This window comes from Cheilinus undulatus, linkage group 10 (assembly GCF_018320785.1).
Source record: "Cheilinus undulatus linkage group 10, ASM1832078v1, whole genome shotgun sequence".
Classification (NCBI taxonomy): Eukaryota; Metazoa; Chordata; class Actinopteri; order Labriformes; family Labridae; genus Cheilinus; species Cheilinus undulatus.
Window position 1 is genome coordinate 41,354,712 of NC_054874.1, and position 23,460 is coordinate 41,378,171.

The following is a 23,460-nucleotide window of genomic DNA, read 5'->3' on the forward strand; positions in this document are numbered from 1 at the left end:
TAGAAGTTCATGAGACAGATAACCAATATTTGGAGTTGATATGCATTTATTATCATGAACCAAATTTTCTCAATGTGACAAAAGTGAAACTATGTGATCAAAAGGTGAACAATTTAGTACTGTCAACATGAGTTGAGAGCATCGTGCTCAGTGTGTCAGTGGCACTCAGGCCTCAGTGTCTATTGGCTGGTACTCTATAACATCCAGACTATCCGGCAGAGTTTGATTAGAGTTTGAAGAATGAAAATAGAGACAGAGTGGTAGATACATACTGCAGTGGTGCCAAAGTAGTGCACTCATTGATTAATTAATTTTATTGATTATCTTCAAAGAAAATTTGGCCAAATGTCAAATATCAGCCTCAATAGTCAGCCAGGCTAATGATTGGTTGATCTTTGGTTAACATGGTTTAATAAAACCACAACACTGGGAATATAATGGATGTGGAAGACATTCAGAGCAGACGGTGTGCTCTGACAGGTGTACTGAACTGATGTCACTATTGATTATTGATATACTCTAGAGGTGTCCTCCAACATCACCTGTCATTTATTGCAAGTATATGTTTGCGACTCTATCCACTGTCCTATCTCTATAATAAAGGCAAAAAAAGCACTGCACTGCAGTAAGACATGGAAAAGGCATGATTCTGTAGTGTAAATCTCTGCATGGGCTCAGGAACACTTCCTGAAATCATTGTTTGTCCGCACAGTTGGCTGTGCCATCCACAAATGCAAATTGAAGCTGTATCATGTAAAGAGAAAGCCATAACCGAACACTTTCCAGACACGCCATAGTCTTCTTTGGGCCAAAGCTCAATTAAAAAGGGCTGAGTCTCAATGAAAAACTGTTCTGTGGTCAGATTAACCCAAATTTGAAATTCGTTTTGGAAACCAAGCTGTGTCTTTTGGACTAAAGAGTAGATGGACAACTCAGCTTGTTACATACACACAGTTCAAAAGTCCACAACTCTGATGGTATGGGGTTAAATCAGTACCTATGGCACGGGCAGCTTACACATCTGGAGGTACTATCAATGCTAGAAGGAAGGTTGAGGTTTTGGTAACACTTTATTTCAGTGAGCCCTAATAACAAAGTAATTACCAGGTCATTTTATGGTAATTATTTAGTAATTTTATAGTAATAACTGTAACTATCCAGTAATTTCTCAAGAATAAGGTTGTAATAACCTAGTAATAACTTCAAATTTTCTGAGCAACAATTCAGGAATCCAGCAATATTATGGAAGTATTTACCTAGTAAAAAATGTATTAATTATAAAGTAATTTCTCATAACACTGTGGTAACTCTCTGGTTATTAGGTGGTAGTTTACCCTAATCTTAACCTTCTTAGCCTAACCCTGACCCTAACCCTCGTAATACTGTGGCAATTCTCAGATGATTAGGTGGTATTTTACCATGTAGTTACTTAGAAATAAGATGATAGGGATTTTTTTTATATAAGTTGCTTGAGAACTGTGAGGGTATGTATTCAGAAATACCTCAAAATTACCATAATTTCTTAAGGGAGGCATTTAGAAATTACCTATGAATTATATGATAATTATGGAGGAAGGACTCGCTTTAATTTGGTGGGCTGATGTGCAGAAATTACTTTTAAAAATATTTATGAATTTTGAAGGGAGTTTTTAAGAAATTATGAATGAACACATTCAGAAATTACCTAAAAGTTAGATGAAAATTATTTAGGAAGGACTCACTTTAATTTAGCAGACCAAAACAAAGACACTTTGTGTAAATTATCATTATCATTAGCCCAAAGTACTGAAAAATGCCATATTATGATGAGGAATTACTTTATAATCAATACATTAGTACTGAGAAAATACTTCCTTAATATTACCATAATTATTAATTCTTGAGAAATTACTAAATGAGTATACTTATTAACTATGGAAATTACTAAATAACTTCTCTAAAATTACTCAGTAATTATTTGGTAATTAGGGCCCTCTAGAATAAAGTGTTACTGAGGTTTTACAGCAACATGTGCCCCCATCCAGACAGTGTCTCTTTCAGGGAAGATCTTCCTTATTTTAGCAAGACACATACCACATTCATCACAACAGCATGGCTTCACAGTAGACGAGTCCGGGTGCTGAAGCGGCCTGCCTGCAGTCCAGACTTTTCACCAAATGAAAACATTTGGCATGTCATAAAACGAATAATCTGGCAAAGCAGACCCAAGACTGTTGAGCAGCTAGAAACCTACATCAGACAAGAATGGGACAACAGTCCTCTCCCCAGGGACCCCAGGAAGTGTTCTCCTCATCTCCCAGACATTTACAGACTGTTGTTAAGAAAGAGAGGATGCTGCACAGTGTTAAACACGGCCTTGTCCATACTTTTTTGAGATGTGTTGTTGCCATCAAATTCAGAATGAGCTCATGTTTTTCATGAAAGGGTTAAAGTCTCAGTTTTATCATCTGATATGTTGTTTATGGTCTACTGTGAATAGAAAAAGAGTGTGATTTATTGATTTCAATCTGTTTTTATTTTAATTCTACAACAGGACCCAACTTTTTTGGAATTGTGGCTATATTTATCCCTGTCTTATGTTAATTTTCTGACACTTTGTCAGACAAAACCAGCATCTAGAAGTCATGTTTGTCTGTGGTTGATGATAATAATGAATTTTCCTTACAGTTAATCGGTCCCTTTAAGAAGAAGCCACAGCTACAGCAGCTAGATCCTCTCATGCAGCTCTGCAGAGCTTGATTACAAAGTCGTGTCATTAATCACACCTCAGGCGAGTTTTTCCTTTAATAAAAAGTTGATGGTATTGGGTTTATTTTTAATTAAAGGGCAGCTTTATCAGTCAGGTGTTGAGTAGTTATCACTGAAAATGAGGCACCAGGATCTCCTCTGGCAGCTGATAAAGACCGAGTTAATGCTCTGCAGCAGTTCATCTTTGCTGTTCAACTGACTCACAGAATTAATTAATGCAGCTACAGTAGATTAGAAGATGAACTCATCGTCTGAAGTGAAAGCTGTAATTTTCTCTGGTTGACCTTTCAGAGACCCCTGGTGTGAAATTTAAATCTCCAAACTGTCACATTTGTTATTCTAGCATCACACTACACTGTCACTGTGTGCTGTCTCACTGTATAAAAGTGTAGATATCATATCATAGCATGCTGCTGCTTCATTGACCCATGTGATAACTGTTTTTAAAGCAGATAATAAGCCACAGATCTGGAGAATTCATTTATTGGTCCCATCATTTCCCAGAATACACTTGTGATGAGGATGTTCCTGTCGCCTAGCAACTCCTGGAGATAAAATTGGACAGCAGCCAAGCATGAAAGTCATTTCATAGAGGAGCGAGGTAAAGACGATGCCATCTTCAGCCCTAACATTACGGCCACACGGTGATTTGGAGGCATCTGTCTGCACCAAATGTGGAAAAATAATGATCTGCATGGAAATACTCTAAAGATGGGAGTAAAGGACAGATTTAGCCTCAGTGTGTTGGGGATAGGAGGGGTGTAGCACACGGATTACATCTATTAGATAGACTGACCTTGTTTGGTATAAAAAGCCAAAAAAATCTTGTTTTTCAGAAAAAGTTTAGAATCAGTATCTATTTATAATGCAAGCCTTCTTCAGTATGTCACTTTTACCAAATGTAAACAAGAACAAGGACGTTCCTGACTGACAATAGCCTTGATTTAATGGCAGTCCAGTCTAGTTACAGATTCCCTTTAATCGTCAATCAGGAATTCAAAATCAGCTTTGACACATACGTGAAATATAACAGCAGGAAATGACAACACCTGAGCCTCCCACCAACAAAAAGGTGCCGGTTCAGCTTCAGCTCGTTGCTTTAGATCCAAAGAGCACTCAACATGACCTGACCATAACCACCGATGTCTCCCTGAAGAGCTGAGTTCAGGCCAAAAATTCGTGATAGACCAGGCCATCATGAGGCATGGTTACAGCTTAATGAACTGGCCCACTGCGGCTCCATCAGGCCCGATGAGGGTGTTGCCAGCGATTCAGTTCATCAACCAACAGCTGGTCTTTGAATGTTGCAAGTAGATAAATGGGAATCTTGTTTTGAAAGGCTAAATGCCGAAAATACAACCCCAAATCCAAAAAAAGTTGGGACACTGTGCAAAATGTAATTTAGAGCACATTAGTCCCATTCTCTTTTCCCTTCATCGGCTTCCCGTCCATTTTCGAGTTGATTTTTAACTTTTAATGTTTGCTTTTAAAGCTCTGAATGGCCTTGCTCTGTCCTATTTATCTGAGATTTTAACAGTTTGGGAACATGGCAGGGCTTTGAGGTCATCCAACCAACTTTTGTTGGACGTGCCCAGGTCAAAATATAAACACTGGGGTGACTGAGCCTTTTTAGTTGCTGCACCCAGGCTTGGGAATAATCTTTCTTCTGATATGCGTGTTATCTCTGACTTGGGCCTCTTCAAATCAAAACTGAAGACTTATTCATTCAGTGTGGCTTTTAATACCTAGTAGTGCGCTGAGTGTTTCATCCTTTTAGTTTGTATTTATAAATGCTGTTATTTTTTTTATCTTTATGGATTTGTCTTGTGCTGTGGTTTTGATGCTATTTGATTTTTTTGGTCACCTGTGGGGTGTTGTAAAGGGCTGACTAAATAAAGTACATTTACATTTATTTATTCAACTACGAGTGTTCCCACTGAGATACAAATATCTCTTTTACAAGTGAGTCCACATATGACATTAAACAGGACACAAAATCAAAGGTGACATCAATTAACAAATCAGCAGCTTTCAGCAGAAAAACATGTGCACACACTGGTCAAATGTTCCCTAATTCTAGCTTTGAAATCTTAGAAACTATCACAATGCTCAAGTTAAGGTGATCCTGTAACTCAGACCAAGACAACGGAGCAAATACATCAAAAGCTCTTTCACCAAAGACAGAACAAGTTTAAGGAATCTCATACATGATAATCCCATAAGAACGAAGACTACAGCTACTGACAGCTTTTGGAGTCAGTACAGAACAACGATAATAATAATAACAATATCCTGAATTTATATAGCGCCTCTCAAGAACACCAGGGACACTTTACAAGAACACATAGACATGGACAGACTATGTGAGGGATAGGATGAGTGTAAGGGGTGGTTTAGTGAAGACTGTAGGCTGTGGTGAACACATGCTGCTTGAGACATTGTTTGAAAATGTCCAAAGATGGAGCGCTACAGATGTCTGCAGGCAGAGTGTTCCAGAGGGTGGGGGCTGCAGCGCTGAAGGCTCTGTCTCCATGGGTTCAGAGTTTGGTTATGGAAAGTAGGCCAGTGTCTGAAGACCGAAGGTTGCGAGATGGTGTGTAAGGATGGAGGATGTCAGAAAGGTACTGAGAAGCCAGTGCATGGAGAGATTTGTATGTAAGGAGGAGGACTTTGTAGTTGATGCGGGACTTGATCGGGAGCCAGTGAAGATGGATGAGGGTCGGAGTGATGCGCTGCCAGGGTCTAGTGCGGGTGAGAACTCTAGCGGCAGAGTTTTGGACAAACTGGAGCCTGTGCAGGGTTTTGCTGGGTACCCCAGACAGGACTCCATTGCGATAGTCTAAGCGAGGGGTTATGAAGGTGTGAATGAGGGTTTCTGCTGCAGTGTCTGGAAGTGATGGTCAGGGTCTGGAGATGTTCTTGAGGTGACAGAGAGAGAGATAAGACAGTAATTAATGTGTAATAGCCTTATAAAGAAAGATATACCAATGTTCCATCCTTCTATTGTATAAGGAAGATCAACCTAACCTGATATGCCGGATGGATTTGTTTCACACATCAATCTGGAAAACCTTCAATACTAAGATTTTTGCGAAAGGGCAGAAGATTTGACAAAACTTGGAGTGTGATTGTATGAATGTTCTGTCTGTCACATCTCTACGGGCCAATCAGAGCAACAAAACACGTGACGTAGCCGCCACCGAGGAGTGCGTACACAGCTACCGAGGAATAACGCAAGCCATGGGGACTATAAACATATCAGTACACGACTTTTTTCGTTTTTGAAAAGAAAACAACTCACTGCTGTTCTTTGTTCTTCTTTTAACGAAGAAATGCTGTCAAGTTCTGATAAAACGTACGCTTTAGTAGCATCCACGCTAATGTCTTCCGCCATAATTGCACCGGCCTCTTCTCCGCCGTGCCTGAAAGTACTTCCCCTTGTCACTGATTGGTCCTGTCACTTTCTAACCGGGCCCAAACAGTTCAGACGGGAGCTTTGCGAGATGGATTCACCAGTGAGAAACACAGAAACTAGCATATCCATCTGCTTTGCAAGGTTAAGACCAACCAAGTTTCTCATACAAACACAATGATGGGTACGAAAACCCAAGGAAGCATGTTTTACTTAGTGCAACATTTTCAGAGAGGATGAGGTAACATGCATGTAAAGAACATCACCATACTCAATTACAGACAAAAAAGTTGCTTGAATGAGTTTTTTCCTTGCAGCAAAAGAAAAACGTTTGTTTTGTCAAAAGAAACCCAGTTTCACCCTCAGTTTCTTTGAAAGACAGTATGTTGATTAAAAGACACAATTATCTGCTATGTTGTTTATTTTCTATTGTGCAAAATATGGGTTCACAGCAATTGCAAATGATTTCATGCTGTTGTTTTTTACATTTAACACGGCACCCCAGCTTTATTGGAATTTTAGTTGAAACACATGTCCTTTGATTTAGTGTGTTCAAATCCCTAACATTCTGCCAATTTCTTGTACACTAACACAAAGTGATGTGCTTTGTATGCAGCCAAATGGTCATCTTAACTTAAAAAATCCAGTTTGGATGTTTGTGATATTAAATAATCAACCAGTCTAAATCAAAAGAAGCAGCACCTAACAATACAACAACAGAAGTACATGAGGTAAAAGTAAGGGTGAGATAAGCATGAAAAAGCATGTTTTTACATACTGTTAGTATGGTAAACAAACGTGTGTATATTTAGGTTGGTCTGGTCTCAGAGAGTTCCAGTAAACGTGAACCTGAGCTCGGTCTGATCAGCCTGAATAACAGAAAACAGCTGTGAAACTTTCAGACGGCAGTAAATCAAACACACACCCCAGACTAGTGAAGCCGTTTGGTTTCATTCATATCTGCTCTATTCCAGCAGACACAAAGTTCATTAAAAATGGCCCAGGGTTGTTGTTTTGCGATTGTGTTGCTACATTGATCACCGTCCAAGTGGTAAATTGATCTGTTTTCTATCTTCTCTTATTTAATAATGCAGCAGCTTTGAACAGCCAGAGGGGGGGGGGGTCTTTTCCTCTGATTTCAGACTGGTTCAGGGGGAAAAAAACAATCCAAATCCAGGTGTAGGTTTCAAGGATAATCACAAGTTTTTATATGTAGGAGGGAGAAATCAATTGTTCGACAAAACTGTAAACTGAGTTCTGTTTACAGTAACAAATACTTCTTTAATAACTCTTCAGCTAACAAAGTCCAGAGATACATGAAACCAAAGAGAGAGTGTTACAAGCAGCAGAGTTTAGACAAATCTCCAGTATCAATACTGCACAAAACAGTTGACCCCCCCCCCCCACACACACACACACACACAAACTTAAGGCACTAATGATCAAATGGTTAGGTCTTTCCTCATTTAGGAAGGTTGTGGTTCTCTAAGCTGGCTGGAGTTCAAATGTTCAAGTCTGTTGACATGTGGCTCCGTTCACACATGGCAATAACCACTCTACCTCCCTGACTTCCTACTCTTACCACTATCTTTTAAAAAAAAGGCTTCAAAAAGAAAATAGAACAGACACAAATACGTACAATTTAATTTGGTGTGACAGGAAGATTGTAACAAAAAGAAGAAGATTAGAACACTATATGGAAAAAAGTATTTGGCCACCAAACCATCACTTTTACAAAAGTTGTACTGACAAAAACATGTTGAGTCGGCCCCCTTTTCATAACCAAAACAGCCTCCACTCTTCTTGGAAGGCTTTCGACAAGTTTTTGGAGTGCTTCTGTGGGAATTTGTGTGAATTCGTTCTGCAGAGCAGGGGTGTCAAACTCAACCACAGCAGGGGCCGAAATCTGAATTTAGGTCTAACCTGAGGGCCTGAACGGGTCAACATTTAACCATAAACTGTAAACCTTATTTTCACAGGTAATACATTTAAGGGGGAGAAAAACTGATGATAAATGATTTTGAGATTTAAAAAAATTCAAAATGATAAGTTTAGAGGCTCAAAATCTGAGATAAAAAGTCAAAATATTAGTTAAAAAAGTCAGAACACAAAATCAAAAGTGAAAATAATGTGAAAAGAGAGAGATAAAATACAAATCATGAGTTTAAAAGGTTGAAATATGGGATAACAAATCAAAGTTAGGAGTTGAGAAAACCAATACAATACAATACAATACAAAACTTTATTTAAAGTTCACAGAAAGGTCACAATATGAGATAAAAAATCCCAATGCTGAGTTTAAAAGGTCAAGATATGACTTAATATTTAAGATTGTGAATCTAAAAGGTCAAAACATGAGATGACATTCTAAATTGTGAGTTTAAAAAGTCAAAATATGAAAATTCAAAATTAGATGTTAAAAAGGGCAAAATATAAGATTAAATTTGAAATCATGATCTTGAAATTTCAAAATATGACTTGAATTTTAAAAGTGGAATCTAAAAGTTCACAATGTAAGATAAAATGTCAAAATGCTAAGTTTAGTTCAGAAGTTTGAGATGCAAATTGAAAATATTAAATGAAAACACAAATTAATTTATCTCCTCCATTCCTTACTTTCTATCTCATTATTTTTACTTTTTACATTTTCAAATTTTTCTGACTTCACAAAGGGTATTTTTAAATCTTCACGGTTAAATTCTCATTTCTATACTGGAGGAAATCCGCAGACCTCAGACTGAGAGGGACCCAACTGCAGTCAAGATGGCCGACATGGGTGTCGCTATACATCCAATCCATGCCGGAAGTCCCAAGCGGAAGTTTCTTCTTCGTGTTGGACTCAGCTGCCAGTGTTTGTCAGTCTTTTTGGTGCCTAAGCCTAACCCTTGGTGCTGGATCTCTAATATATCAGCTTCCCAACTACCTTACCTGAACCTGAACCTAACCACTAATGCCTAAGCCTAACCTTAGACGTACGGACTTCCGGTTGAGACTTCTGGTATGGATTGGATGTATGTCGGCCATCTTGTCTGCATCAGGGTACACTTGCTCAGACCTACGGGTCAGTTCTAATTAAAATATGATATGATCCTGCGGGCAGGGTAAAACTGCACCACAGGCCGGATTTGGCCCCCGGGCCTTTAGTTTGACACCTGTGCTGTAGAGCATTTATGAGGTCAGGCACTGATTTTGGACGAGAAGGCTGCAGTTCATCCTGAAGGCACTCGATGGGGTTGAGATCAGGACTCTGTGTGGGCCAGTCAAGTCCTTCCACACCTAACTCATCAAACCATGTCTTTATAGTCTTAGTTTTTGCACTGGGGCACAGTCATGTTGGAGTAGAAAAAGAGCTGTCCCCAAACTGTTGCCACAAAGTCGGGAACATAGCATTGTCCAAAATGTTGTGGTATGCCGAAGCATTAAGATTGAGGCCTAGCCCAAAGGCTGAAAAAAACAGCCCCACACCATTATCTTGTCTCCACCAAACTTCACAGTTGGCACAATGCAGTCAGGCAGGTAACAAATCACGATACATCCATCCATCCATTTTCTATACCCTTTATCCCGTTGGAAGTCGTGGAAGGGCTGGAGCCTATCACATTGGGCAAGAGGTGGGGTACACCCTGGACTGGTCACCAGTCAATCGCAGGGCTGGCATATAGAGACAGACAACCAGGCAGGCTTACACTCACACCTACCAATTAACCTAATGTCTTTGTAAGCATGTCTTTAGTGGTGGGAGGAAGCCGAAGTGCCTGGAGAGAACCCTATCATGCACGGGGAGAACATGCAAACTCTGCACAGAAGGGCCCTGACCTGGAAGCAAACTAGGGACCTTCTTGCTGTTAGGCACCACTGCAGCCCTCAAATCAAATATTTCATCTGAATTATCATTAATAAAACCTGAAGAAGTATATGCATTGATTCTTCTCCGTCTAAAATTTTTTGATATTCTTCTTATGTAGTTGCAGGGCTGTCTTTCAGTCCTTGGTCGTTCCAGTCTTACTACATCTGGACGTTGATTGATGACCAGAAGCGTCATCTGGATTCTTTTAGTGAGGACTTCTCTTTGGTGCATCATTGGGTATTGTTGGCAATACTGTAAGTCTAATGCTGATGTGCTCAAGAGAGAAGGGATAGGAAGGGTCGGCTGCCTGATATGGGGAGAGCAGCTGTGCTTTTACAGGCACCTGGCATACTTTCTTGGACCTGATCCAGCTCACTGCATTCATGGTGCCCAGGACATGGTGGGCTGGTGCAGACGGCAAGGGCAACCGTGTACGCCATAGAGGGGGCAGCTGGGAGGTTACCTGGAGAGATGGGGCATGGGCATGGCAAAGGCCTGGACAATTGCCATCAGGAGGACACAGCAGCCCAGAACCAAGGTTGGCACAGCGAAGTGCTGAACCAGCAAATGCTCCCAAGCTTTCATCATTCTGCAGACTGGGATGTAAGGAAAAACTTAGGGACCAGGAGACATGGCTGTATCTCTCCTTTGGTTCCTTGCTGTCTTTAAAAGACACTACAGACACACATAAAAGTATCAAAAGTTTTATCTTGCTTGGCTAGTGCTACTTAACTTGGCCAAACACTGCAAACCACTCTCACATTGTTCCACCTGTATATAGCCCTGTGTAATTTAAGTTACTCCTAAAACATTTAAAACCAAAGGTTTTCTGCTCAAAGAAGACAAAAGACAATAAAAATATTTAAATGTCAATAAAAAGTCATTAAAAATAAGTGTTTTAATGTTACAAAAATGTTCACTGTTATATATGGTTGTACTGGCCCTTTAAGTAGTGTGTCTGCAATGTACTTAGCGAACAGGAGGTGAAAACAGAGTGCAACCTACAATGCTTTATTTTCATGCATCTGATTTGTTGTTAATGACTTCTGTCAAGTTTTGTATTTACTGATTGGCTGTGGGGGTGGGACTTAGTTCGGGAGAAGTCTGTGTGAGAAGAGAGAGAGGGGAGAAGCTAGCAAGAACGTCCGCGGAAGCAGCAGCAACGATAGAGAAAAAGAGATAAGTAACTAAAGAAAAATATTTTTATTTTCTGTCCAGCTCAGTCAGAGAGACTTTTTAAGTGTTTTCCACCATCCTCAGTGGTGAGAAACAGACTTTTATAGTGAATTTGGACTGTGGTGAGTTGCTCAGCTCAGACAACGTGGAAAAAGATCTTTCCTCCCCATTGTCGCCGCCATAGTCGTATTCCAGGACAGTAGTCATCCCTTCAGCTCGGAGGAGTGCTTGGTTTGTTGTTGTTGGACTTTCTGGGAAGGAGAGGTCTGAGTGGGAAGAAGATTTCTGCCGCCGAGGGTCCATGGTCGTCCTGCCTGCCGTCTACCCGCCATCAGCTCATCATCATCCCGCCCGCGTACTACGCTAGGACCGAGGTGCACTTCTTTGGATTCTTATTGCCTGTACTAGGACACTGTGAGTACCCACCTGTTTTTCTACAAACTAAAGTGAATCGGATTCAGGTGCAACCCTCGCCATCTTCAATCAGGCCTGCGACGTGTTTTAGTTTTGCCATTTTATTTTCTTATTGCCGGTGTCCTGACATTTTATTTTGCTTCCTTGTCAGATTTTGCTACCTATCGACTACCCCTATGGACTACCCTAACCCTAACCCTTGTGGGTGTGACGCAGATGGCGTAGGGCGCATGCGCACACATGCGCAGAACCACAAAGTAGCAATTTTTCATGGGTAGCAAAAAATGGCAGAACACCGGTTTGTGTGACAGTGTGTGTGGGTCTGGGTCCACAAGGTTATTTACCATTACTTAAAATTACTACAAGAGCTCTTTAGGGGGGTTAAATAATATTCTTTGGTGAATATTAATCTTTAAGTGGTTAAGTTTTGTTTAAGGTAAACATTTAGAGTTAAGGTAATTTACACTCAGTGATTAAAGGAAACTTTAAAAAGGTTAAAGGAACATTTCACCGAATTCATAAGAACTTGTTTTGATATATGTCAGGAAACTAAAAGGTAAAGAATTCATTTCATTGCCACTCTATTGTTTTTTTCTTTTTGTCCTAAGCAACTGTGAAGTTAATTCATGAAGACATAGTTGTCTAGTGATTCATTTTAACTGTAGGTAAGAGAGCATCACAGAAGGTGTAAAGCCAGCTTTAAGGTTCAGCTCTAAGAGACAGAGTACCACAGGTGAGTGTGCATAAATGAAGGAAAAAAGGTTAAGTAACTTCATAAAGGGAATTAAAGTTTACCAACTTAGGGCGCAACCTAGTGGACAAGGTAACAGAAAGTGCTACACGTAGATGCTTTTATCCCTGTTAAACATACTGGTCAGTTTTAACTGATCCATACCATATTGAGAGCTGAGTGTATGGCTACATCCCTATTCTTTACTCATATTTATTTTTTCTTTTTTACCTTGTGCAACACTTTGGTTCACTGCTGATTTTTCACAATGAGCTATAAAAAATGTAGCCTATTATCTCCCTATTTCAACAAACAACAAGAATTTGATTGATGACTGGTGGTGGGTGATGTATTTTAGAACTGATCCTCATGCTTTTGTGGTTTTATAAGCCTTTATTTTGCCTAAGAAGCGAGATGAAGATGAGCTAAAACCACTGTATTCTCTATCACTTCCATACATTCCCTCTGGTTAAGAGCTCAAGAGCAAGTCGAGAATCTTTAAAACCAAGAAAATCCTGAATGGTTGTTCAGATCAGAAAGTAAACAGGTCAGATTTAGACACACTGTACTTTATTAGTTCTTATAAGCACATGACAGGTGCTGCTAAGAAGAGACTCTTTCATTGAAGACTTACAGCTTGGCCATGAGACGCAGTCAGCTTGTACACTCTGCAAAGTTAGTGTGTTTTTGTGAGTGGGAAAATTCCAGTGCTGCACTGGGTCCCATGTGGTTGTGGTTTGGGTGAGAGGCACAGTTATGTGTTTGTGACGCAAGAGGGAGGAAATTGCAAAAGCTTCCTGCACAACTGTGCTTTTGTACCACTTCCAGGTGGATACAGGGGCCGGTGTGCGGGCAAACAAGACCTCAAAGAGTCCGACCACACAGCTGGAAGATGGTGCAACAGCACAGCCCGGTGGCTAAGAAAGGTACTACATCACAGGAACACATTAAGGCCCTTCAGCTTCCTGGAAAGAGGAACTGTTATCCAACTAGACTAGCACCCAGACAAAGTCAAATATACAGGAATCAACATTAAAACTAGCCTAGTTTTAAAGTCACTACTTACAAAGACTTTCTTAAACTACAAATATTCTCATAATGTTAGGAAACGATTTTGACTGTTTTAAACTTTTACAACCTACTTCTTTTAAATTTTTTGGATTTAACTGGGGCTTTATCACCAACTCTTTGTTGCAGAAGCCAGAAGCCACAGGTTAAAACAGAAAGTTATTCTCACACATGTCATAGACAAGGGAAAAGATGAGTTTAAAGAGGGGGTATTATGCCTTTTTTCAAGGCTTTACACATCTCTCTTATACCCACGTAGTAGCTTTACATGGTTTACAGCTCAAAAAACTCCTCAAGTTTCTCACACTGGCGTCCTGAAAAACCCTTATTTTAACCTCCGTCTGAAATGCTTTGTTTTCACTGCTGTCTCTTTAACACCCCTCCACGGACCTGCTTTCCTCCGATTGGCCGATTTTCCGGAGGCTGGCTGGGGGCAGGACTCAATATTTTGTGCCTGCCCCCTCCAATGTGGCTATGTTGCTATGCTAGTACTTGTAAACTTTGAATGAACCAGTTCGACTGAGTAAAATATGGCGAATTTTGATATACGTCCATACTTGTTAGACCTGGAGTCTGACCCTGATAGTTTGGAGAGAGCGGGGGAAGAAAACCAGCAGCAGTAAAGGATAGAACAGGACAGATCTGTTTGGTAAGTGTTAAATTACTGTTTTACTAAATGGCTAAAAGGCCTTGTGGGGGCGGTCTGTTCTGCTTTGCTGGCAGCACGGACGAACCAGTCAGGAGATCCTATTGCGATAACCTTATCAGATCGCTCCATTGAAATCTCATCTTGGGAAGGTCTCGGATATCTCGAGAAGATCACGGAGAGATTCCTAACGAACCGTTTTCATCATTTTACACTCTAATTCCAAGATTACTGCCACATACATTTATCTTGCGGTTTTAAAATTTGCATATGTGAAGTATGGACACCCAACATTGTGACTTTATATTTATGTTTTAAAAATCGGGAAAGTATAATACCCCTTCTTTAAAATCAAATGTGAGGATCTTTGTGAGTTAGTTCAGGCAGTAATTTCAAGCCCAACGATTCACACCTGACATTTATCTAATCAAATCACATGACTCCCATGCTCCTAATTCAGTGGCCTATTTGAGCTGCAAGATTTCCTGTCTCTTCCTCTGCTTAATTGCCTGCTGCCTGGTTTGGCACTGCGCTCTTGCTTCAACCCACCTCCTCCCCAGTATCCACCTGTTGTTGGTGAGGAGTGATTAAGTCGGAGCCTGACGCCAAACTATGCCATGCTATGCTACCACAATAAATGCTTGAAAAATTGCAAACATGAAATGACTGACTGAAATATGTTTAAAACAACCTGCAGTAATAGAAATGCACGGTGAAGAATCTAGTGTTTGTCAGTGATTAAATCCATTCACTGAGCATTTCTTTCTCTGAGAGAGTCACAAAATGAAATAAGAAAAGTAGTTGAATAATGAAATTTTAATTCATTAAAACAGCAGAACTTTTATCAGGAATATTAATCTGATTTGACTAGCCAGCAGTGCAACATCTGCTCTATTAGAAATTATCATCTCAAATACATCCTTATTGATAATAGCTATAAACAACAGATTGTGTAATCAGTAACTAAAATGATTCTTGACACAACTCTCTGAGAGAAGTTTGGGTTTGGTTAGATGAGTTTTGGTTTTTAAAGCTCATATTTTTTGAAGTGATGCTCTGATTGATGTGGATGAGGGAAATATGCTGCTAAAAAGTATAAATTTTATCCCTAAATGCATCCGAAGTGGATTTTTTTAAATGTTATTTTTTGGGGCTTTTGAGAGCTTGGACAGTGGATCAAGGTTGTAATAGTTTTAGATTTTTTTTAATAGTTTTTATTTCTGTTGTTATGTTGGCAGAATATTTGTGCAATTCAGACAACATGTGTAAGTTTAGCTGTAATTTTTGGTGGATTAATTTCTCTTCAACACGCCATTCTAATGAAATATAGTTTTTTTAAACTTTGGTATCTGTAGATGCTGTTCATCATTTAAAAAGAAAAATCGGAATGAACAATGATTTAAAACAGTTGGTATTAAAAAGTAATCAGATCGTGCCAACCTTACCTGCAAGGATCTAGTTGTGGTGGGTAATCAGCATGACCCCAGGGTCTACTTGAGGTTTCTGTCTTTTAAGAGCTGTTTTTATATTTGTGATGCTGACTGTTTTAGCCTTGGTGGTGAAGATAAAGAAAGAGGGGAACAAAATCCTTTTATTATAATCTGACATATAGATGGACCGTTTACACACCCATTGCATGGGTCATGCCGTGTTTTACATCCATCTGGGCAACAACCCATAAGCGGTGGTTGTAAAGTAAGAATGTTGAGATAATCTATTGGAAAATTGGTCAAATGTTCAGTCTGTTACATCCATCACAGACTGATCAGAGCAACTGAACATACCACAAAGCAAATGTACATTTCCCAGAAGGAAAGACTACACAACACATGCTTAACAGGCAACCATTGTCCTCGTTCACTATCAGTAGAGCCAGCTGGTGAACTAGACTCTTGCAGAACCAGATGGGAGTAGAGGAAAAAACTCTTTGCTGCCAAGAAAAGCTTTTAGTGTGGTTCTTTGCATTTGTTTTAGTAAAGAAATGTTGAACAGTACTGATAAAACTGCGGCTACAGCTGCATCAACACCCATCTCTGTATTGTTGTTTAGAGGCTTGCAGTCCAGCTAAACCACACCTGTACCTGTGCCTGTTTCTCCTGATCGTTCTGATCAATCTCAGACTGGGCACAAACGTTTCAGACATGGCCAATAAGTTGGCTTTTGGAGGTTATCTTTATTTATTTCTTTAAGCGAGATTCAGTTTCACAGCCTTTAGTTGAACATGCTGAAATGCGGGCACAAGCAGAATCCTTTTGGACAGGCACCAGTTGTGCTGGGCTGCACATGTAAGAGTCTTTGGGGGATTCTTGTCTTTGCTCAGGAGTGAACTGGCACCAGGATTCTAGTGTTTTGAATATATAGCAGCATTTGGAAACAAATGCCTACTGTAGCACTTTCTAACACTGTACTATCTCTGTGGCCACAGAAAAGGGGTAAGAATGGTAGTTTTTGGTCAGGAAAAATAATCACTCACGGTCTGCCATCTGCCCTCATATTCTTTGGCCTAAAATGTGCTTTTATTTATAATTAAACACAACATTTCCCATCTGCCACAGCTACAGCTAACATTTCATGCCTGCTGCAGTATATTTTCATTTTAGGCTCACTAATATCTTTTTCAGCAGCCTTTATGACCTTCTGGAGTTGTTTCAACACCACAATTTAAAACTTTTTTACAATACTGGTAACATCAATCAAAACAATAGCTTTATTGATTCTACAGAAACAGAAATAGAAGACATAGGCACCCAGTAATCTGTGGTTTTGTTTATCATTAAGAACAATTGTAAGCAAACTCCTGCAGATAGAAAAAAAAATCTGATACAGGTGTGAGTGTATTCTTAATCATATATTTATTATATTTAATGAAACAAAATTAAACCTGTATTTTAGAATAATATGTATTGTAAAGCTGGATTATAACTACTGATGCATCCATTTGTTCCTCAGGTAAATGTACGGTGGCTAGGAGGTCTCTCAAGATTGTATATCCAATACGCTTTGCATTAACAGCAAGGCCTTTGTCCAGATTTGATAGTTAATGCCATCCCTGTGAACAGATAGACAAGATTCTGAAGTTTATTCACTTTGTTGATAATTATTCATTGGAGGCCAGAAATAATGATAAGCTTTTTCAAAAATCGAACTAATGTTGGGTGCATCCTAGAAACCAAAGCATTTGTCAAGGCCAGATTTTCTTCCCCCTTTTGACTATATATAAATATATATATTTATATTGTGTGCAGTGCAGTTGATCAGATCTTAAGTAAACAGGTGCATGAAGAAATCTGTTGGTTCTGTGAAATTGAGATTGTATAAGACCTGCCTGATTTGAGCCATGTAACTTTACACAGTGAAGTTTTCACAAGCAATTTCATTGTGTATTTCCCAAGGTGTGAGCTTGTGAAAGACATGTGTAATCAACACAATATAAAGTGTTAATAGTTGGTTAAGAAGTTATAAAAACATGAACAAATCATCAGAACAGTAGTCTGTTAGCTTCAATGTTAAAGAGAGATAAACAGAGGAGGTGCAGTTTTCTCCAGCAGGGGGAGTTCATGTTCATTTTTGTCCTCTGGCTCCACCTAGTGTTAGAACGTTGGCACTTCATGTGGATGTGTTTTCTTGAGGATTGGACATGATACAGGAACAGACAAAGACACACAAACACATAGGGATTTAATAACATTAAGACAGTTTGACTTAAAACAATTAAGAGAAGAGAAAGTGAAGAGGAAAGTGGCCACACTGCAGTATAAACACATTAAGGTAAAAGGTCAAAGTACCTCATTATTCATTTATACATTTCAATTCATTCACTGGATGTATTCCTATCATCTATTTCCCTTTTTATTTAACAGCTTTATTTATTTAATGATTCTCTTGCAACTTTTCTCTCATTTACAGACATTTGTGGTGTGGTATTGTCAGAATGTAATGTTATGTCATGTATGGTATGATGTGGAATGTAATGTTATGTCATGGTATGGCAAGGTATGGTACGGAACAGTATGTTATGTTATGTGATGTTATGATATGGTGTGTATTGTCAGAATGTAATGTTATGTCATGGTATGGTATGGTGCGGAATGTAATGTTTTGTCATGGTATGGTATGGCACAGTATGGTACGGAACGGTATGTTATGTTATGTGTTGTTATGGTATGGTTTGGTATGGTATTGTACGGAATGTTATGTCATGGTATGGTATGGTGCAGAATGTAATGTTATGTTATGTTATGTCATGGTGTGGTATGGCACAGTATGGTATGGTACGGTATGTTATGTGTTGTTATGGTATAGTGTGGTATGGTATGTGATTGTTCAGAATGTTATGTCATGGTATGGTATGGTAAGGTATAATACTAAAAAGAATTTTATTTGTATAGCATTTTTAAAAACATGGGTTTACAGTGTGCTCTGACATGTGCAGAAGCAAACAGAAGAACAAAGCAACAAAACCAAACAAAAGATCAATGGTGTCAAATGCTGCACTAAGATGTAAAAGAACTAAAATGGTATGGTTTGTTAAGACATGGTATGATGTAATATGGTATGGTTTGGTATGGTATGGTATGGTTTAGAATAGTTTGATAAGGGATTGTATGGTATGGTATGGTTTGGTATGGTATGTTAAGTCATGGTATGTTGTGAGTCAGAAGTTAATAGACACCAATGGAATTTCCACAGCCAACTAGAATTGAGTGTTCACAAAGACCATAGTATAAGGTATGATGAGGTATGGTATGGTATACGATACGGAATGTTATGTCATGGTATGGTATGGTTTTGTATGGTAGACAATGGTATGGTATGATTTGATATGGTATGGTATTGTTTGTTAGGGTATGGTATGCAATGGTATGTATGGTTTGGTATGAGATGTTGAGCCGTTGTATGGTAGACAATGGTATGGTATGGTTTGATATGGTATGGTATAGTATGGTAGACTATGGTGTGGTGGTATGGTTTGGTATGATACGTCATGGTATGGTATGGCATTATATGGTATGGTATGTTGAGCCGTGGTATGGCATACAATGGTATGTTATGGTTTTATATGGTATGATATGGTACGTCATGGTATGGTATGGTATGGTTTGGTATGGTTTGGTATGTTAAGTCATGGTTTGGTTTGGTATGGTATGGTTTGCTGTGGTACTGTATTGTATAGAATGGTATGGTTTTGTATGGTATGGTATGGTATGGAATGGTTTGGTATGTTAAGTCATGGTTTGGTTTGGTACAGTATGGTTTGCTATGGTACTGTATTGTATAGGATGGTATGGTATGAAATGGTATAGGACAGTATTTCATGGTATGGTGTGTGGCCTGCAGTGAAAAACCCTTGAGCAGTCAGATGAGGAGAAAAGCTCTTTATAAGCCCAAGACCCTTTGCTGTTGTTATTACCTAATATGTTGTAATAATATGAGATTTGGTTTCTTTTGTGGAGGAAAATGGAAGTCATAGTCAGATATAAAGGCTTAGATAAAGAGTTGATGTTCTGAATACCAAGACTGACTGAAAACTGTCAAGGCATTTGAAGTAAAACATGCCTTTATTGGATTCTTTCTCTAAAATTTAGCCAAAACTGTTCAGAGTCAGTCTCAGCAGGTGTGAATCTTTGAAGGTGTTGTGAAATGCTGCTGGAAGAGAAAAAGCATGCTGAGAACCACCACTGTCAGTGACTGTTGAAGTGAAATAGCTGTGTGAAATTTACATAAGACAGGAAATCAGACCTCCTTTTATTGTCAGGCCAAACTCTAACATTTGAAAGCAGCATAATGATATGTTGTCAGAATGCATGCAGTACACACTTTAACAAAAAACAGTAAAATATACGAATAATGATGTGATTCAGAATGCAGAACAGAGAGTATATTACAAACGTTATAACTATGTTTTCCTTGCTGGAGTGACTTTTGGCATGATACACATAAAAACTAGAGTTTTGAAATCTCAGTGTTTGACATTTCTGAGTTGATTTTAAATCCAAACGTGTTATCTGAGCTCCATTTTGAGTTAAATGGCCTTCAGTGTTGGAGTTACTAGACAGTGTTGATGCATTCAGTGTTAGTCCAATTAGAGCAGGGGTATCTAAACTAGTTTTACTGAGGGCTCCATTCAGAAAAATGCAAGGCTTACTTGCCACTCCAGCCACTCTAGCCCCTTTAGCTTGCCTTTTGTGTGTTAAACTTAGTAAAACCCATCTGATACAGTCAAGCACACACTTTTTGTTCTATTGCAGGCCTTATTTAATTGCAGTCTAAAAATTTGATGTGGGTTACAATTAGCCCTGGGCCATACATTGGACACCCTTGATGTAGAGAGTCATTTGATCAAATCTGGGGGTTGAAGTTTTCCCATCATGCCCTTGGGCAGAGTCTTAAGAAATGTTAAGATGTTACCTGTTGTTCAGTGATCACTGCTGAGACTCCTTTTTTCTTGTTTATGGTCGATTACTATTATTTTTTGATGTTAGACACTTCTGCATCATGAGTGAAATTATCCACTGAGTTAGTCACTTCCCACCAGTGGCAAGGGTTGAGCTAACATGACATGCATGAATGACTGTTTCATTCTATATCCATGCAAGGATATATTTCACACTCATCTGGGAAACCCTTTTATACAAAGCATTTGGAAGGACAGGACTTAAAAACAAAAAAAACTTGGAATACGAATGGATGAATATTCTGTCCGTCACATTCATGATGGACCAATCAGAGTAGCAAGATAAAGTGAGGCAGCGCGAACCTGAGATATTCAGACTAGTGTTGCAATAGTGTTTGAACAGAACATAAAAGAAGGTGATAGTCTTATTAAACCACCACTTATCTACAGCTACAGCCAAGCTAATTGCTACCCTGGTGGTAGCTCTTGTAGTGGCTTATAGTACACCTGAACCCTGCCGTAACTATCACAAACTCATGCCAAAGCAGGATGGGTGAATACCAAAAAATTCTTTTCTGTTCTGAAAGGCTTTTAGTGCTGCTCTTTGCTCTTTATTTCACAATACAGCATGGTCAAAATCTGTTAAAACTACTGCTATACAATATCTACATCCTAGCTAACTGCTACACAGCTACATTGCTATTGGCCGACAGTACAACTTAAACCTTCTGCCTTGTTCACCTCAATGCTGCAGATTGGGCATAAATACTGTCGACTGGGGCTTTGCAAGATGGATTTGCCTGATGATGGACATGGAGTCTGGCAAATCCATCTGCTGCAAGGTTAGGGCTGAGCTGCAGTTAAGGGTAGTGTGCTGATATTCATCAAAGGGTGTTTCTCCGCTTTCACCTCTTTACTCCATCCTTGCCAAAAACAACCAGCTTTCCAATGGTGTTGAATATAAAATGGGACTATTTGCTAAATATGAAAAGTGTAATGCCAGGTGTCAATACTTTGAAGTATCAATACTTCAAGTTTACAGGTGAAGTAAAAGGAAATAACACAGTATTTGTTAAAAGTACACTTTAAGATGTAAAAAAAAAACAATTCAATGGAGTAGAAATATTGACACTTTTAAATTGTTAAATTGAACACTGTGTAAGTTGAATCAACACTGATGATTTTACTGTGTAAGTAGTCTTCTGTTTCAGATTTATTCAGTCAGGTTTGTGTCTATTTTTGTGACCAATCACATGAAACATGTAGTCCCACTGACTGCCACTAGGTGTCATCCTTCTACAACTTTAAAGAGAGATGCTGAGGCAAACTCTTTGTCTTGAGGGAGACCAAGTGCTCAGGAGAGACTGGATTACAATAGAGTGAAGGTCTGCTGATATGTTTTAGATGTGGTTTTCCATAGGATTAGTCATTGTGTTTGAATTATCACAAAAATACTGACACAACCACACACACATACTCAACTGTCAGCTTGTTTACATAATGGACCATTAGAGGGCTTTTTGGATATTTCTTTTTTTTTTCTTCTTGATTGAATTAATCACACTTCTGAAAAGGTTATAGTTCTGCATTACACTAGCTTAATGTTTAAGTGTGGCTGCAAATCAGTGAATAAATTAAAAGTAGATAAATATTTCTTTACAAGGATTCATGATGTCATTCTTATCAACACTGAAGCAAAAACCAGCACACAAAAAGGATGGAGTCAGAAAGACATTTATTGGCCAGAGCTGGATGACGACATCCTTCAGGAAAATTACTTTTTTATAGAAACATAAATACAGTGTTAAAAAAGTGTATTTTGAACCGAAGCTGATTTTATGTGGTGATGAAAGTCTGAAGGTTTTTTGTGACATTTATTTTTTTTATTAATAAAGTCAGTCTTCAGTGTTTTAAAGGCTCTTCACTGTTAGAAATGAATCTACCTGAATGACTATTGTACCTGAATGCTGCTTGTTATATTGCTTCGTCTTTTAAAAATTTAATTATTTTATTGTAAATGTTTGGACTGTGATTTTATTTCTTTGTTAGGGCCCTTTTTTATTATAAGTTGTCTTTTAATGTGTATGAATATATCTATTTGACTTTATTGTTACACAGGAGTTTAACATTTTGTCTTCTTTATGTACACAGATAGGTAAAATGTCATATTATAGCTTTTTTAAAAACACACAGCAACACTTTAAGACATATATAGCCTACTTTGAAATCGGCCTTATAGCTAAAAGTTACTCTAAGCTATGACTATAATCAACTATCACCTTCACTTGTGAAATAAAGGCCAAGGGAAGCAAATGCAACGTGGATTATACTTTTAAGCTAATCTTTCTAATGAGGTTTAAGTATGTGAGTTCTTGAACATTAAGAGACTCTATGCCAAGATGGTACTGCCCTTGTGAAGTCTTTGTTTCAAAATAAGCTTCTAGTTTAGTTTCTGGCTCCAAAACATTCCAAGTTGAGTTAAATATGGTGTTCTTGTTAAAACTGTTTCTAAGCGTATTTATTAATGTTTTATCAGCTTCATAAACTGTGACTGTTGCCAGACTTCAGCTCATACACTCTATTTTTGCTAAGAGCAGTGTGCTAGTTTCTCTTATTTATCTTATGAATGATGGTGAATCAGGGTCATTGAAGAACCCAGAAAACTAGCTTTCCTGCTAATGTTTTACCTTAGGTATATTTTGCAACTAATTTGTCTCAGCTCCAGGCTGAATGGAGACCTGCTGATGCCATTTTACTTTTAATATAAATTGAACACTTAGTGTAAAAAGAGAAAATACACACTTTATTTTGAAACGTCATTATCCCTAGTCTATATATTTTCTGTGAATGGGGCAGTGTTTGGGGGGTCAGAGGAAGTGTAGAACGTCAAGAAAAATACACATTTAATTTTAAATATTGATGATTAAAGATGCTGCTGATGGAAGCTGAGCTGAAAAGAGCTTTCTGCTGTTTTTAGCGAATCCTTGTCTGTTTTTGTGTTCTCAGTCTGAGATCTACAAAATTC

The 23,460-nt window shown here is 38.7% G+C and overlaps 1 long non-coding RNA gene across 2 annotated transcripts in view; it reads left to right on the plus strand.

Annotated features, from left to right (window-relative positions):
- The first annotated feature begins 11,146 nt into the window (after window positions 1–11,146).
- LOC121516508 overlaps window positions 11,147–23,460 on the plus strand; it is a 75,686-nt gene continuing 63,372 nt past the window's right edge. For both annotated transcript variants that reach the window (XR_005992482.1, XR_005992483.1), the window contains exons 1-2: window positions 11,147–11,597; window positions 13,156–13,253. This is a non-coding gene — a long non-coding RNA (uncharacterized LOC121516508). The remainder of the gene's footprint in view (window positions 11,598–13,155; window positions 13,254–23,460) is intronic.